The sequence below is a fragment of the Rana temporaria genome, chromosome 3, assembly GCF_905171775.1.
Source record: "Rana temporaria chromosome 3, aRanTem1.1, whole genome shotgun sequence".
Lineage (NCBI taxonomy): Eukaryota > Metazoa > Chordata > Amphibia > Anura > Ranidae > Rana > Rana temporaria.
This window is the reverse complement of record NC_053491.1, coordinates 492,833,051-492,847,059: the sequence shown is the minus strand read 5'-3', so window position 1 is coordinate 492,847,059 and position 14,009 is coordinate 492,833,051. Positions and strand designations below refer to the sequence as shown.

General features: G+C 47.1%; 1 long non-coding RNA gene across 1 annotated transcript; it reads left to right on the top strand.

Annotated features, from left to right (window-relative positions):
* The first annotated feature begins 5,824 nt into the window (after positions 1–5,824).
* LOC120933813 lies at positions 5,825–11,223 on the top strand. Its single transcript, XR_005748129.1, has 2 exons — positions 5,825–6,075; positions 10,822–11,223. It is a non-coding gene; the product is annotated as an uncharacterized LOC120933813 (long non-coding RNA).
* The last annotated feature ends 2,786 nt before the right edge of the window (positions 11,224–14,009 follow it).

Genomic DNA, 14,009 nt, shown 5'->3' with positions numbered 1-14,009 from the left:
ACTTGGTTGTCCCAAGACCTTATACACAATGCTAGAGTGTCTGGTGTCATGGAGATTCAGGCTGTACGTTATGTACACACCATATCTTCTGTGCTAATAAGCACACATTTTGTCTAATGATATAACGCATCTTACCTATCACTCTATTTACCGTATATATCCCCAAGTAAACAGACATCACCACAGCTTACGTTCTCAGCTCCATCAGCACGACTGCCCCAGCGACCAGTCTGCTTGCCCTTTTTATTCGTAAAAGACAAAAGCATTGACAAACAGGAAGTGATGGCTCCAGCAGCCAATCGCTTCTGCCATGGGAAGTGACCTCACAGGAAGTAACCTCCACACAGGAAATGACATAACAGGAAATCCTTCCAACAGGATGAGTTAATACAAACAACCAATGAATAATGGCTTAAGCAGTCCTATGGGCGTGTCTGAGCAGAGACAGGGTGCATTGAAGCTTTGCAAAAGAAGCCGTATTGCTTTCAAACATGGACTTTTTCTCTGACCATAACAATCCCGTATTTCCGCTGATAGGAATCCTTATTCTGCGTTGTTCCAGAGAACAATGCATACCCGGATTATACTACCATTCCTTGTGGATGGGAGGCTATCTGAATGTGTGTGCGCTACGAATCTCGACCTGAGCTGATCAGACGCAGCAGAGACAAGAGCGCACATCCGCCTATAACAGATAATGTCCTTGCAGAGTGAACATATCCCCTTAGATGAACGTCTGTGTATTGCACAGGGGCCCGCTGGCGAACATATCCCCACTATGCAAACACCTCTCTCCAACCCCAGGAAGTTTTCCACCACCAGACGGGATTCAACCAGTGTCAGTCTGCCCCAGTCAGCTCTTTAGAGCGGGCCGCGGGAGTACCAACACTGGGCGACACTATGACAATACATATTAAATACATCTTCATAAAATTTCCACAACACTGGCTACCATGCGAGCTAAGCACAGCAAACAGGTACTTGCGGTTGGCAGACAAGCAATGTGGTGCAATGGCAATCCAGGTCCAGGAAGGAAACATTCAGAGAATACTAGGGTTGTCCCGATACCAATTTTTTAGGACTGAGTACAAGTACCAATACTTTTTTTCAAGTACTCGCCAATACCGAATACCAATACTTTTTTTAAATGTGTCCCCAAATGCAGCCATGTCCCCCACATATGCAGCCATGTCCCATACCTAGATGCCGCCACCGTCGCCGCCGCGTTAATCAGCGTGCGGGGAAAATTACAGCTTTCATTTGAATTGCTGTGTGTTCCCCGCCGTGCCGCGTATAGACACTCCCCCTTGCTCGGGATTGGACAGGTGATCTGCACTTTGATAGACAGATCACCCGTCCAATCCCGAGCAAGGGGGAGTGTCTATACGCGGCGCAGAACAGACAGCTATTCAAATGAAAGCTGTAATGTTCCGCACACGCTGATTAACTAGGCAGCGGTGACGTTGCGGTATGCAGCGGCGGCGGCGGGGGGGGTAGTACCGGATCTGGCATCAGGGGCATTTGCGGGAGTACAAGTACTCCCGCAAATGCTCAGTATCGGTCCCGATACCGATACTGGTATCGGTATCGGGACAACCCTAGAGAATACAGTAGTCAGGGTCAAATTCATGGTCAAAAGGTAGGCTGAGTTCAGAGAGTAATCCAAAGTCTAATCCGAGGTGGATAACAAGGAAAGATCCAAACCAGCTGGCAGAGCAGGGATCAGGCAAAGGCACAGAATTTAAGGCACAGGAACAAGGCAGGCAAACAAGGAGCTTGAAGCACAAATGTAACCACTATCACAAGCATGACACTGAGGGTTTGGAAGGCTATAAACAGGTTTGGTCTCCACCAAGAGGCACCAATCACCCTGCAGGTGGACAGACAGACAGGGAGAGTGCAGCCCAGCCAAAACTAGGATGCTGGAATTATACCAGTGGCTGTCATGGAACAGGGGTGTTATATGCTCATGAGTCCTGAAAAGTTTAAGTACATTACTTATTTTCATCTTCCAACCATCATCATTAATCCTATGAACTTTGGCCTCTTATTCTGTCATCCTTATCTTGTCCTTCCTCTCACATTTTTGTGAATTGCACCTACAGGTGTGTCTAGAAGTGTGGAAATCATCCCTGACTGGGAGGTAAATGGCAAGCCTCATAGGCCGCTCACACCTGAGCCCTGTATGCGAGATATGGATTGCATAACAACTCTGAGCCGTAGGTCCTGTATAAAAAGAAGGAGTGAGCAGCCCTCGCAGCCCTCGCAGCCCTCGCAGCCCTCGCAGCACTCAGTGGACAACCTCCACTGCTCAGCTCCTCCCAAAACAACATCCTCCAAGGATCAGTTTCTGGTTGTGCCCACCACCGTGAATTGCCCTAGACGGTCCTCGAGCTTCAATAGGAGGGATAAAGTTTTGTCTCCCACAGCCTTGGGTCCAGAAGAGACCCGGATTGTCCGTCGACCTTCACAAGTATCTACATCTCGAAGATGCAGCAGCAAGATTACACACAGCGAACTGCAGAGACGGATCAGAGAGGTGAGGACACCGAGTGCAGGGCCATCTTTTCCATTGGGCACGCTGGGCAGTTGCCCGGGGGCCCCGCTTGCCTGGGGGGCCCCACCGGCTGCCCAGCAACCCCAGTAAAAAATTATGGAGAGTGACGGGTTAGAACTGCCCATGCCCAGTTCGCGGAAATCACAGAGAAGATCCGGTCCTCCACGAGTGTGGGGGGTTGCTGATGTAAGGGGGGAGTGAATGCAAAAATGTAAGGGGGCACTGATATAAAGGTTCCCCCTCCTATATTAGTGACCCCCCTTACCTTAGTGTATTTAATCTAAGGAAGGTGGTCTCTGGTCACCAGACTACCCCCCACATCAGAGTCTGCAGGATTCCCCCTTACAATGCAAGGGGGAACTCAGTCTGCGGACCCTGATGTAAGTGGGAAAGAGAAAGCAGTGGACTCTGATATAAGGTTGTCTCTGGTCACCATAGCCCCCCTCCACATCGGAGTTCCCCCCTTAGATCATGATCTGCAGAGTTCCCCTTTACATAAGAGTTCCCTTTCACTGTAAGGGGGAATCCTGCAGACTCTGATGTAAGAGGAAACTCTGTGCTGGCTGGGTTATAGTAACCTGACCTTCATGTCAATGAAGACATTTTTTTTTTTTTACTTTTGTTTAACTTAACCACTTGCCGTCGCCGCACCGTCATTATACGTCCACAAGGTGGCTCTCCTAGGCGAGACCACGTAAATGGACGTCCTGCCTTTTAGCCGCCACTAGGGGCGCACGTGCGCCGCCGGAGGCGCGCGCGCGCGCCCCCCGCTCGCCCCGACTCCCGTGCGTGTGCCCGGCGGGCGCGATCGCCGCCGGGCACACGCGATCGCTCGGTACAGAGCGGGGAACGGGAGCTGTGTGTGTAAACACACAGCTCCCGGTCCTGTCAGCAGGGGAAATGCTGATTTTCTGTTCATACAATGTATGAACAGAAGATCAGTGTTTCCCCTAGTGAGGCCACCCCCCCCCCCACAGTAAGAACACACCCAGGCATACTTAACCCCTTCCCCGCCCCCTAGTGTTAACCCCTTCACTGCCAGTGGCATTTTTATAGTAATCTAATGCATTTTTATAGCACTGATCGCTATAAAAATGCCAATGGTCCCAAAAATGTGTCAAAAATGTCCGAAGTGTCCGCCATAATGTCGCAATACCGAAAAAAAAAAATCGCTGATCGCCGCCATTACTAGTAAAAAAAAATATTAATAAAAATGCCATAAAAATACCCCCTATTTTGTAAACGCTATAACTTTTGCGCAAACCAATCAATAAACGCTTATTGCGATTTTTTTTTACGAAAAATATGTAGAAGAATACGTATCGGCCTAAACTGAGGAAAAAAAAATGTTTTTTTATATATTTTTGGGGGATATTTATTACAGCAAAAAGTAAAAAATATTCATTTTTTTCAAAATTGTCGTTCTATTTTTGTTTATAGCGCAAAAAATAAAAAACGCAGAGGTGATCAAATACCACCAAAAGAAAGCTCTATTTGTGGGAAAAAAAGGACGCCAATTTTGTTTGGGAGCCACGTCGCCCGACCGCGCAATTGTCTGTTAAAGCGACGCAGTCCCGAATCGCAAAAAGTACTCTGGTCTTTGGGCAGCAATATGGTCCGGGGGGTAAGTGGTTAAACACATTTCTAATAGCACTAGATATATGTTTATAGTTTAAATACTGACATTTGCATTGTTGGGCACTGAAAAATGTAATTTTAGGTACTTTTTTTGCAGTGGCAGTAAAAAATGTGGTTCTGCCAGTTAATGTTATGATTTTTGTCAGTAATTCTCGTGCGTAATTGTGTAGACAGGGCCCCAGTGCACTGTATTGCCCGGGGGCCTATAATGCTCTTAAGATGACACTGACCGAGTGGTCTGCTTGTTAATAAAGAAATTCTGCAAACATTTTGGGTGGGCGGGAGGAGGGAATTTGGTTGAGGGTTGAAGTTTAACCACTTAACCACTTACCCCCCGGAACATATTGCTGCCTAAAGACCAGAGTACTTTTTGCGATTCGGGACTGCGTCGCTTTAACAGACAATTGCGCGGTCGTGCGACGTGGCTCCCAAACAAAATTGGCGTCCTTTTTTTCCCACAAATAGAGCTTTCTTTTGGTGGTATTTGATCACCTCTGCGTTTTTTATTTTTTGCGCTATAAACAAAAATAGAGCGACAATTTTGAAAAAAATGAATATTTTTTACTTTTTGCTGTAATAAATATCCCCCAAAAATATATAAAAAAACATTTTTTTTCCTCAGTTTAGGCCGATACGTATTCTTCTACATATTTTTCGTAAAAAAAATCGCAATAAGCGTTTATTGATTGGTTTGCGCAAAAGTTATAGCGTTTACAAAATAGGGGGTATTTTTATGGCATTTTTATTAATATTTTTTTTACTAGTAATGGCGGCGATCAGCGATTTTTTTTTCGGTATTGCGACATTATGGCGGACACTTCGGACATTTTTGACACATTTTTGGGACCATTGGCATTTTTATAGCGATCAGTGCTATAAAAATGCATTAGATTACTATAAAAATGCCACTGGCAGTGAAGGGGTTAACACTAGGGGGCGGGGAAGGGGTTAAGTATGCCTGGGTGTGTTCTTACTGTGGGGGGGGGGTGGACTGACTGAGGGAAACACTGATTTTCTGTTCATACATTGTATGAACAGAAAATCAGCATTTCCCCTGCTGACAGGAACGAGAGCTGTGTGTTTACACACACAGCTCCCGTTCCCCGCTCTGTACCGAGCGATCGCGTGTGCCCGGCGGCGATCGCGCCCGCCGGGCACACGCACGGGAGTCGGGGGCGAGCGGGGAGCGCGCGCGCGCGCCTCCGGCGGCGCGCACGCGCCCCCTAGTGGCGGCTATACGATAGGACGTATAGCTACGGGCTCTCGCCCAGGAGAGCCGACCTGCCGCCGTATAATGACGGTGGCTGGTCGGCTACTAGTTAAGGACCGAGCCTGTTTTTTCAGACTCGATGTTTACAAGCTTAAAACAATTCTTTTTGCTAGAAAATTACTTAGAACCCCCAAACATTATAAAAAAAAATTCTAACACCCTAGAGAATAAAATGGCCGTTGTTGCAATACTTTTTGTCACACGGTATTTGCGCAGCTGTCTTACCAGCGCACTTTTTTGAATTAAAAAATAAGACAACACTAAAGTTAGCCCAATTTTATTTATATTGTGAAAGATACGTTACACCGAGTAAATTGATACCCAACATGTCACGCTTCAAAATTGCGTCCGCTCGTGGAATGGTGTCAAACTTTTATCCTTAAAAAGTTCTTGAACAGCAGCCTCCGTGTTCCTTTCATGACAGGTACACTTTAATATAAGCAATGCATTTTGCAGGCACCACTGAATCCCAGCTGATGAGGACATCTAATGCCTATTATCTACTTTGCTGCAGGTGGAGGAGCAGGTCCATGGCGTGACGCCAGAAAAATGCCAGGAAGCGCTGCGTTTCTTCGGAGGGGACGTGACACGGGCCGTCCACCACTTAAAGGTGACAGTTTCCTAATAAATCAACAAACTGCTCATATCAGAGATGAATGTGAATTGGGGGACGCCTACAAATGCCTCATCTTCCTCTATGGTGTTCGGCGCATAGCTGTGCGATGAGAACTTCATTGGGCATGAACTTATTTAATTTAATTACTGAGGTCAGTTGTAGCACCATAACATCTGGGACGGGGGTGAGCTTCACACCATAAACGTTATCAACCAAATATCTAGACAACATCACACCCTTAATTAACTGACCCCAATTTTAGGGAACCCAAAGATTTGGATTGTCTAGAGGCGGAAGAATTTTTGAGGTTTGACTACAATCATTAGAGATATCCCCTTGTGGCCATGGTGGACCTCCTTCTGATGGCCACTGAGAACCTCATTCTGAGAATACTAGTTTCCAGGATGGCTACAATACTTTCTGCATCACTGACCTAGAACAAGGAATGGACATATGTTCGTTTCGGAGCAGAACTCCTGTACAGGGGAAACGTTCAAACCCCTTTGAAGTCTATGGGAGCCGAACAGGAAAAATTTAAAAATAAAGAAAAAAATGTCATGGGGTCCCCCCAGTCCATACCAGGCCCTTCAGAACTGGTATGGATATGGATTTGGAGGGGAAACCCACGCCTGAATTAAAAGAAAATGGCGTGTGGTCCCCCCAAAATCGATACCGGACCCTTATCCGGGCGTGCAGCCTGGCACGTCAGGAAGGGGGAAACAAACGAGCACCCCCCCAAACCATACTAGTTCACATTACCTCAACATGGTGAGGTGGGTGCCTTTGGGCAGGGGGGGCTCTGCACCCCACCCATCCCAAAGCACCTTGATGGGGACAAGGGCCTCTTCCCGACAAACCTGGGTTGAGGTTGTCAGAGTCTGTGGGCGGGGGGCTAATAGTAATCTGGAAGCAACCTTTAACAAGGGGGCCCACAGATCCTGCCCCCCTCATGTGAATGAGTATTGGGTACATTATTACCCTACTTATTCACCAAAAAAGTGTCAAAAGGTATTTCCTTTATTAAAAAATAAAAAAATTGTGTCCCCTGATGTAAATACATCGTCAGTCTCCGCCTCCTGGGAGGTCTCCCGCTGAATGACTGCTCTGCGCCTTGACATTTCTTATATAGGTAAGGGGCGGGGCCACCTAGCTACGTCACCCGGGGGCACCAACCCCTTCTGACATCATGGACTGGTGCATGCTGGGCATGTGGGGGCGGGGCCACTGGGTGGCATAGCTAGATGGCCCTGTCCCTTTTATAAGAAATGTCAAAGCGGAGAGAAGGCATTCGGCGGGAGGCCTCCCAGGAGGCAGAACGTTTTTCTGATTCTCTGGTCAGTGGGTAGCGTGATTGACAAATTTACATAAAGGGATACTATTTTTTTTTATTTTTTAATAAAGGAATTGTCAAAAACTGTGTTTATTACTTTTTGACACTTTTTTGTTGAATGGGTAGGGGTACAATGTAGCACATAAATCAAGCAGACAGTGTTTCCGAGCCACCTCACAACAAAAGTGTCACCTTCTTACCGGATCTCAATGATCTCTAAACAAAAGAGATCAATAGTGCTTGGACAGCCACACAAGGTCACTCCAGGGCACAATGGCACTTTTAGGCCACTCCCAAACCTTCACCGAGTACCAAGGGTCAACAGGGATAGTGGGAATAGAGCAACAAAGGACCATAGAGTAATATCACCAAAGCATCCTGTCACGTACCTGGTGGTCGAGCCTGACTTGTGGAGAGGGCCTCCCGTACAGCTCTGGCTCATGGGCCACTGATAGTGAGACAGCAGACCCAGGAGCACAGCGGGGTAAGAGTGCCTATGATCAGTCCAGAAGTCTGTACAGGTAGAAGCCAGGAACTCACGAGCGGGAACCGGACACAGCAGGTGACGGGCAAGCGAGAAGGCAGACAAGCTGGCAGACTTGGCAAGAGACAAGTGGAGATGCACCACCTTAAGCAGGACTGGCGACAGGCTGTACAGCTGGAGCGGGGTCAGACAAGCTGAGTTGACAACAGGCAGGTAGATCAGGCAAAGTCAGCAGGCAGAAGCGTAGTCAGGTCACAGGCAGGTTTAGGCAACAGGTGCTGGATAACAAGAACTGGAGGAAGAGATCAATCTGTAGGAAGCCAGAGGTCAGGGCAGGAAGCAGGCAGAGGTAGTCGGAAACAGGCCGGATCAGTATCGGAATTCACACACAGAAGTATCAGGATTCAGGTAAACGCTGTAAACCAAGCAGCAATAAGTCTGCGTCACAGCTCTGTTTAAATAGGCCGACTGGCGCCAGTTCTGGTGACAGGTGCGCATGCGTGCACGCGCATATGTGCATGCGCATTAGCAGAAGCGCTTGTGGCCGTTCTGTGCGCCCTTGGTTGGCGCATGCACACAGGTGTGCCCCTGGGTAACAGCAGCTGTACCTTGCAGACGTCTTTACTGACACATCCAATTTATTGCCTATATAGGGCCAGATTCTCAAAGGCGTTACGACGGCGCAACACCATTAGCGCCGTCGTAACACCTCATCTGGCCCCGGGTATCTATGCGACTGATTCTCAGAATCAGTTGCGCATAGGTACCCATTAGATCTGACAAGCGTAAGGCTGTTACCCTGTCAGATCTTAAAAGTAATTTTTTTTCCCGCCGCTAGGTGTCGCATCGTCGCTTTTCCCCGTCGTCTATGCAAATGAGGTAAGTACGGCGATTCCCGAACATACGCGAGGTCGACGCAGCGAATTAACGTCGTTTGCGTAGCGTACCCGACGCGTAAGGTTGCCCCTGCTAATTAGCAGGCGCAACCAATGTTAACTATGGCCGTCGTTCCCGCGTCGAATTCAATAAAAATGACGTCGTTTGCGTAAGAGGTCCGTGAATGGCGCTGGACGCCATTTACGTATACATCTAGGCAAATGACGTCGGGGCGACGTCATTTAGCGCAATGCACGTCGGGTAATTTACCCGACGGAGCATGCGCAGTACGCTCGGCGCGGGAGCGCGCCTAATTTAAATGGTGCCCGCCCCATTTGAATTGGGCGGGCTTGCGCCGAGCAATCTAACGCTACACCGCCGCAAGTTTACAGGTAAGTGTTCTGAGAATCAGGATTTAAACCTGTAGACCTGCGGCAGTGTAACGTAGAGCTCATACATTACGCTGCCCAGGAGCAGCGCTAATGTATGAGAATCTGGGCCATAGTATATATATTATCACAAGGTATATAAAAGCATAAAAACAAACACCAGGGGGCATGATGACATCATAGACCACTTGCCCTTCCAAACACGTTTCGTCTGCAAATAGAAGACTTCAGGGGACAAACAACGAATTATATCTTCCTGTATCTGGGATATTAAATGCAGCATTCCCCTACTGGACTAAGTGCACAGAAATATTTGCTTTTAAATGATGCCTCACATTCAGTTAGCTGCAGCGTGCTACGCAGGTCCATGGCCATAGACTACCAGGGAGAGAGCCCTATCCCTGAAGACCCCTTTGGGGGATACCCATTGTAACGGTCAGGGGTTACCACCGTTTGCGATCTTTCATTCCACCAACCCAAGACAGCTTATCCGACAGTCCGACAAGCCAGCAGACACGATCCATACCAATTCCCCAGAAAGACGAGACAACACAGTTCTGTTACTGGTTCCTAAATGAATGAATACTTTTAATGGTAAAACTCAGTCTTTTATACACCAAAAAGTATGCTACAGTAGTTACAGGGACAATGAAACTCTCCACCCCCAACATCACACAATGGGGCTTCAATACACATTCAGATGGAATAATTACTAATCATTATCCAGACAGCCTGGTTCCTCATTTAGAGGAGGTAATTACTACAGTTGACAAGTCACATTCCACATCTTATCATCAATAGACTTTTCACACAAAACAGTGTCATTAGCATCACACAATGAAATATCTTAGAAGCAGACCTAATTAGCACAATGGACACAGAATGCAATCACAGCAAGCCCCAACTACAGCCAGGGGGACTTAATTAGCAACTCAATAGTCTATGTTAAGCATTGAAGGAGACACTCCTATTGACCTGTAATATGTCAAGATACAGTTGACAAGTCACATTCCACATCTTATCATCAATAGACTTTTCACACAAAACAGTGTCATTAGCATCACACAATGAAATATCTTAGAAGCAGACCTAATTAGCACAACGGACACAGAATGCAATCACAGCAAGCCCCAACTACAGCCAGGGGGACTTAATTAGCATCTCAACAGTCTATGTTAAGCATTGAAGGAGACACTCTTATTGACCTGTAATATGTCAAGTTCTTGCAGTACATGAATTATAATTAATGTCCCATCTCATGTAATTCATGATATCAGTTTTCAGTCATCCTATGCCCAAAAGGGACTCCCGTTACACCCATAATGGAGGGTGAAGGCAGGGTGGGGTCCTGGTCCCTTAAATCCTGCCAGAAGTAAAGTGAAGAAGTGAGACAAAGGCATAAAAAGAATTGGAACGAGGGTTCCAACTCTTCCTCACACCATCCAAAACTATTTTTTTTTAGATTTCATAATCATCACTCTAGTATTGAAACTGGTTAAAGCCTAGAAGATAAGCACAATAATTTGCGATCTCATGAACCCTACATCAGTATGAATTAGAAGTGACACCAATTTCTCAATGTAAGGGTCCTCTCTCTCTCTCTCTCTCTCTCTCTCTCTCTCTCTCTCTCTGTGTCATGGAATACTCTCTTCTCTTTCCAGGTAGTTCAGCTGTACAACGTGACGCGGTACAGTAAGGAGGAGTGCCGCCAAATCCTGGAGAAGTTCAACTGGAACCTGGAAGCTGCTTCCCTCCATATCATATACATAGCAAACCTTGCTAAATAGACTTCATGAAGGTTCTTCCCTTCGAGGAGAATTCCTGCCTGCCTAGGATGGTGCCAGAGGACGTGTCTTCAATCACCGACCGGCCACCGCTTTGAGACCTGCTGGTTTTTAACACATTATTTTCCCTTCCTAATGGAGATTTGTCTTTTAGCTGCACCCAGAAACACTCACCGCCCTGACGACGGTGACAATGAGACTTCCACTCCATTGATCTGCTTGTTGCTATTTTATTGGCTCAGTTGCGTAAGGGAAGAGGATTTGGGGTACAAAGGGCCAGATTCAGGTACATTTACGCTGCGCAGCGGCGGCGTAACGTATCCCATTTACGTTACACCGCCGCAGGTTTACAGCGTAAGTGCCTGATTCACAAAGCTCTTACCTGTAAACTTGCAGCGGTGTAACATAAATCCGCTCGGCGCAAGCCCGCCTAATTCAAATGGGGCGGCCACCATTTAAATTACCCGCGTTCCCTCGCCGAACGTTCTGCGCATGCTCCGTTAGGAAATTTCCCGACGTGCTTTGCGCAAAATTACGGCACCCCGACGTTTTTTTTTGAAATTCGACGCGGGAACGACGGCCATACTTTAACATGGCTGTTCTAAAGATAAGCCATAAAAAAGCAGGCCTAAGTTTGCGACAGGAAAAACCGACTAGCGACGACTTAAGAGATTGCGACGAACGCGCGTATCTTCGTGGATCGCCGTAACTAGTCATTTGCATATTCTACGCCGACCGCAATGGAATCGCCACCTAGCGGCCAGCCTAGAATTGCATCCTAAGATCCGACGGTGTAAGACACTTACACCTGTCGGATCTTAGGGCTATCTATGCGTAACTGATTCTATGAATCAGCCGCATAGTTACGACGGGCGGATCACAGAGATACGACGGCGTATCAGGAGATACGCCGTCATATCTTTTTTGTGAATCTGGCCCACAATGCCAAAAAAAAAACAGCAAGAAAAATTCCCTCTACTTTTTACTTTTTCTACAGGTCAGGTTAGAACTCTGTATGCCTCTGTCACAGGCTGGTGTACATCCAGTAGGCCAATAAGTAGGACCTCTCACAGTTTTGCCTGAACAGGACTCTTCTTCAGGTTGGGCTTTCTCTCCCAGAGTCAGGTCCATAAAGGCTGGACCTCTCCGCAGGCAGGACTCATTTTGGACTCACATTCTCCCCAGACAGCAGGCCTAGGAAGGGAAGATCTTCATATCATACATTGCCCTCAGGCAAAGTCTGGGAGGAAAATAACCTTTCCAGAAGTACCTTGGGCTCAGGGAAACCCAATTGTAACGGTACGTCCCACACTCCGCTTGAGTGCTTCCGTCATATACCACTTCCTATCAGTCTGGATATAGATATCAGATATTCCAGCTGCTCTCAAGCACACAACGAGACGAGACTTGTTTGTCTGCTGAACATGGAGAGTTTAATAGAACCAAGAATACAACCTTATATACAGTTAAAGAGGAGGTAACCAGAACATAAATTAACATGAGCTAATTAACTAATCATTTACCCAGACTAGGTGACTCATAGATGTGTCCTTTCAGGGTAGATGTCACGTCTCCTCGCTCACTTGCTATACAATACACATTATCATAAGTGTAAACACAGGACATCTTCACACAATAGCAGGGTCAATTAGCACAGAGAACAGACAGATGGCTGGAGGTGACGGCATTAGCATCTTTTTACACTGTATGTCCCAACAGTATGAATCAGTCACTCTTATATGGCATATAAAGGGTCCCCAGACATACAGCTCACAAAGAGCACCGTTCCCCCAAATGCCAGGGCCCATGATCGCAAGGCAAGAGGCTAGCATTCAGTCCCCTCCAAAAGCCTCTGTCCCAGGTGAGTCTGTCACACCAATGAACTCAAATAATGTAAACAGGCAATACTCAGGCTGGCTATAGCTTAGTTGTCAACACAAAATTTGAATTAGTGACCCTCCGGCTTAAGGCTTCCCATAGGATGTACCTTCCTGCACTTGAGCTAACCAAAAATGGGTGGGAACAGTTCTTCTCTGTGATGGCAATGGATAGTGGTTTCTGGACTGTCTATCTGAAGTTTCTTATTACTTCAATGCCATGATTTAGAAGCTGTATTAACTTATCTTTAATTAAAAGAAGAAGCATTTTGGCTTCTGGCTGCAGGCGTATTATTATTAAGAGGATGCCTGAATAGCAGAATGATAGCTTGTAAAGTGGATCTGTACACAGCAGTGGCGGCTGGTGCTCAAATTTTTTTTGGGGGGGCACAAACAAACGAAACCAAAAAAAAAACAACCTCACTGTGCCCATCAAACACAGCTGCTGTGCCCATCAATTGCAGCCACTGTGCCCATCAAACTCAGCCACTATGCCATCAAATGCAGCCACTGTGCCATCAATTGACGCCACTGTGCCATCAATTGTCGCCACTGTGCCATGCCATCAAATGCAGCCACTGTGCCATGTCATCAAATGCAGCCACTGTGCCATGCCATCAATTGTCGCCACTGTGCCATGCCATCAAATGCAGCCACTGTGCCATGTCATCAAATGCAGCCACTGTGCCATGTCATCAAATGCATCCATTGTGCCATGCCATCAAACGCAGCCACTGTGCCATCATTTATCACCACTGTGCCCATCAATTGTCACCACTGTGCCATGCCATCAAACGCAGCCACTGTGCCATCAATTGTCACCACTGTGCCCATTGTCACCACTGTGCCATGCCATCAAACACAGATACTGTGCTATCAGTTGTCGCCACTGTGCCATCAATTGTCACCACTGTGCCATCAATTGTCACCACTGTGCCCATCAATTGTCGCCACTGTGCCCATCAATTGTCGCCACTGTGCCATGCCAAACACAGCCACTTTGCCATGCCATCAAACGCAGCCACTGTGCCATCAATTGTCACCACTGTGCCATCAATTGTCGCAACTGTGCCCATCAATTGTTGCCACTGTGCCCTGTAAAATGCTGCCAGATTGTCCTCTACCTCCCTGCCCGGCACTTACCTTTCTGGGGTCAGCCATCCTCCTTCCACCATCCCTCGATGTCTT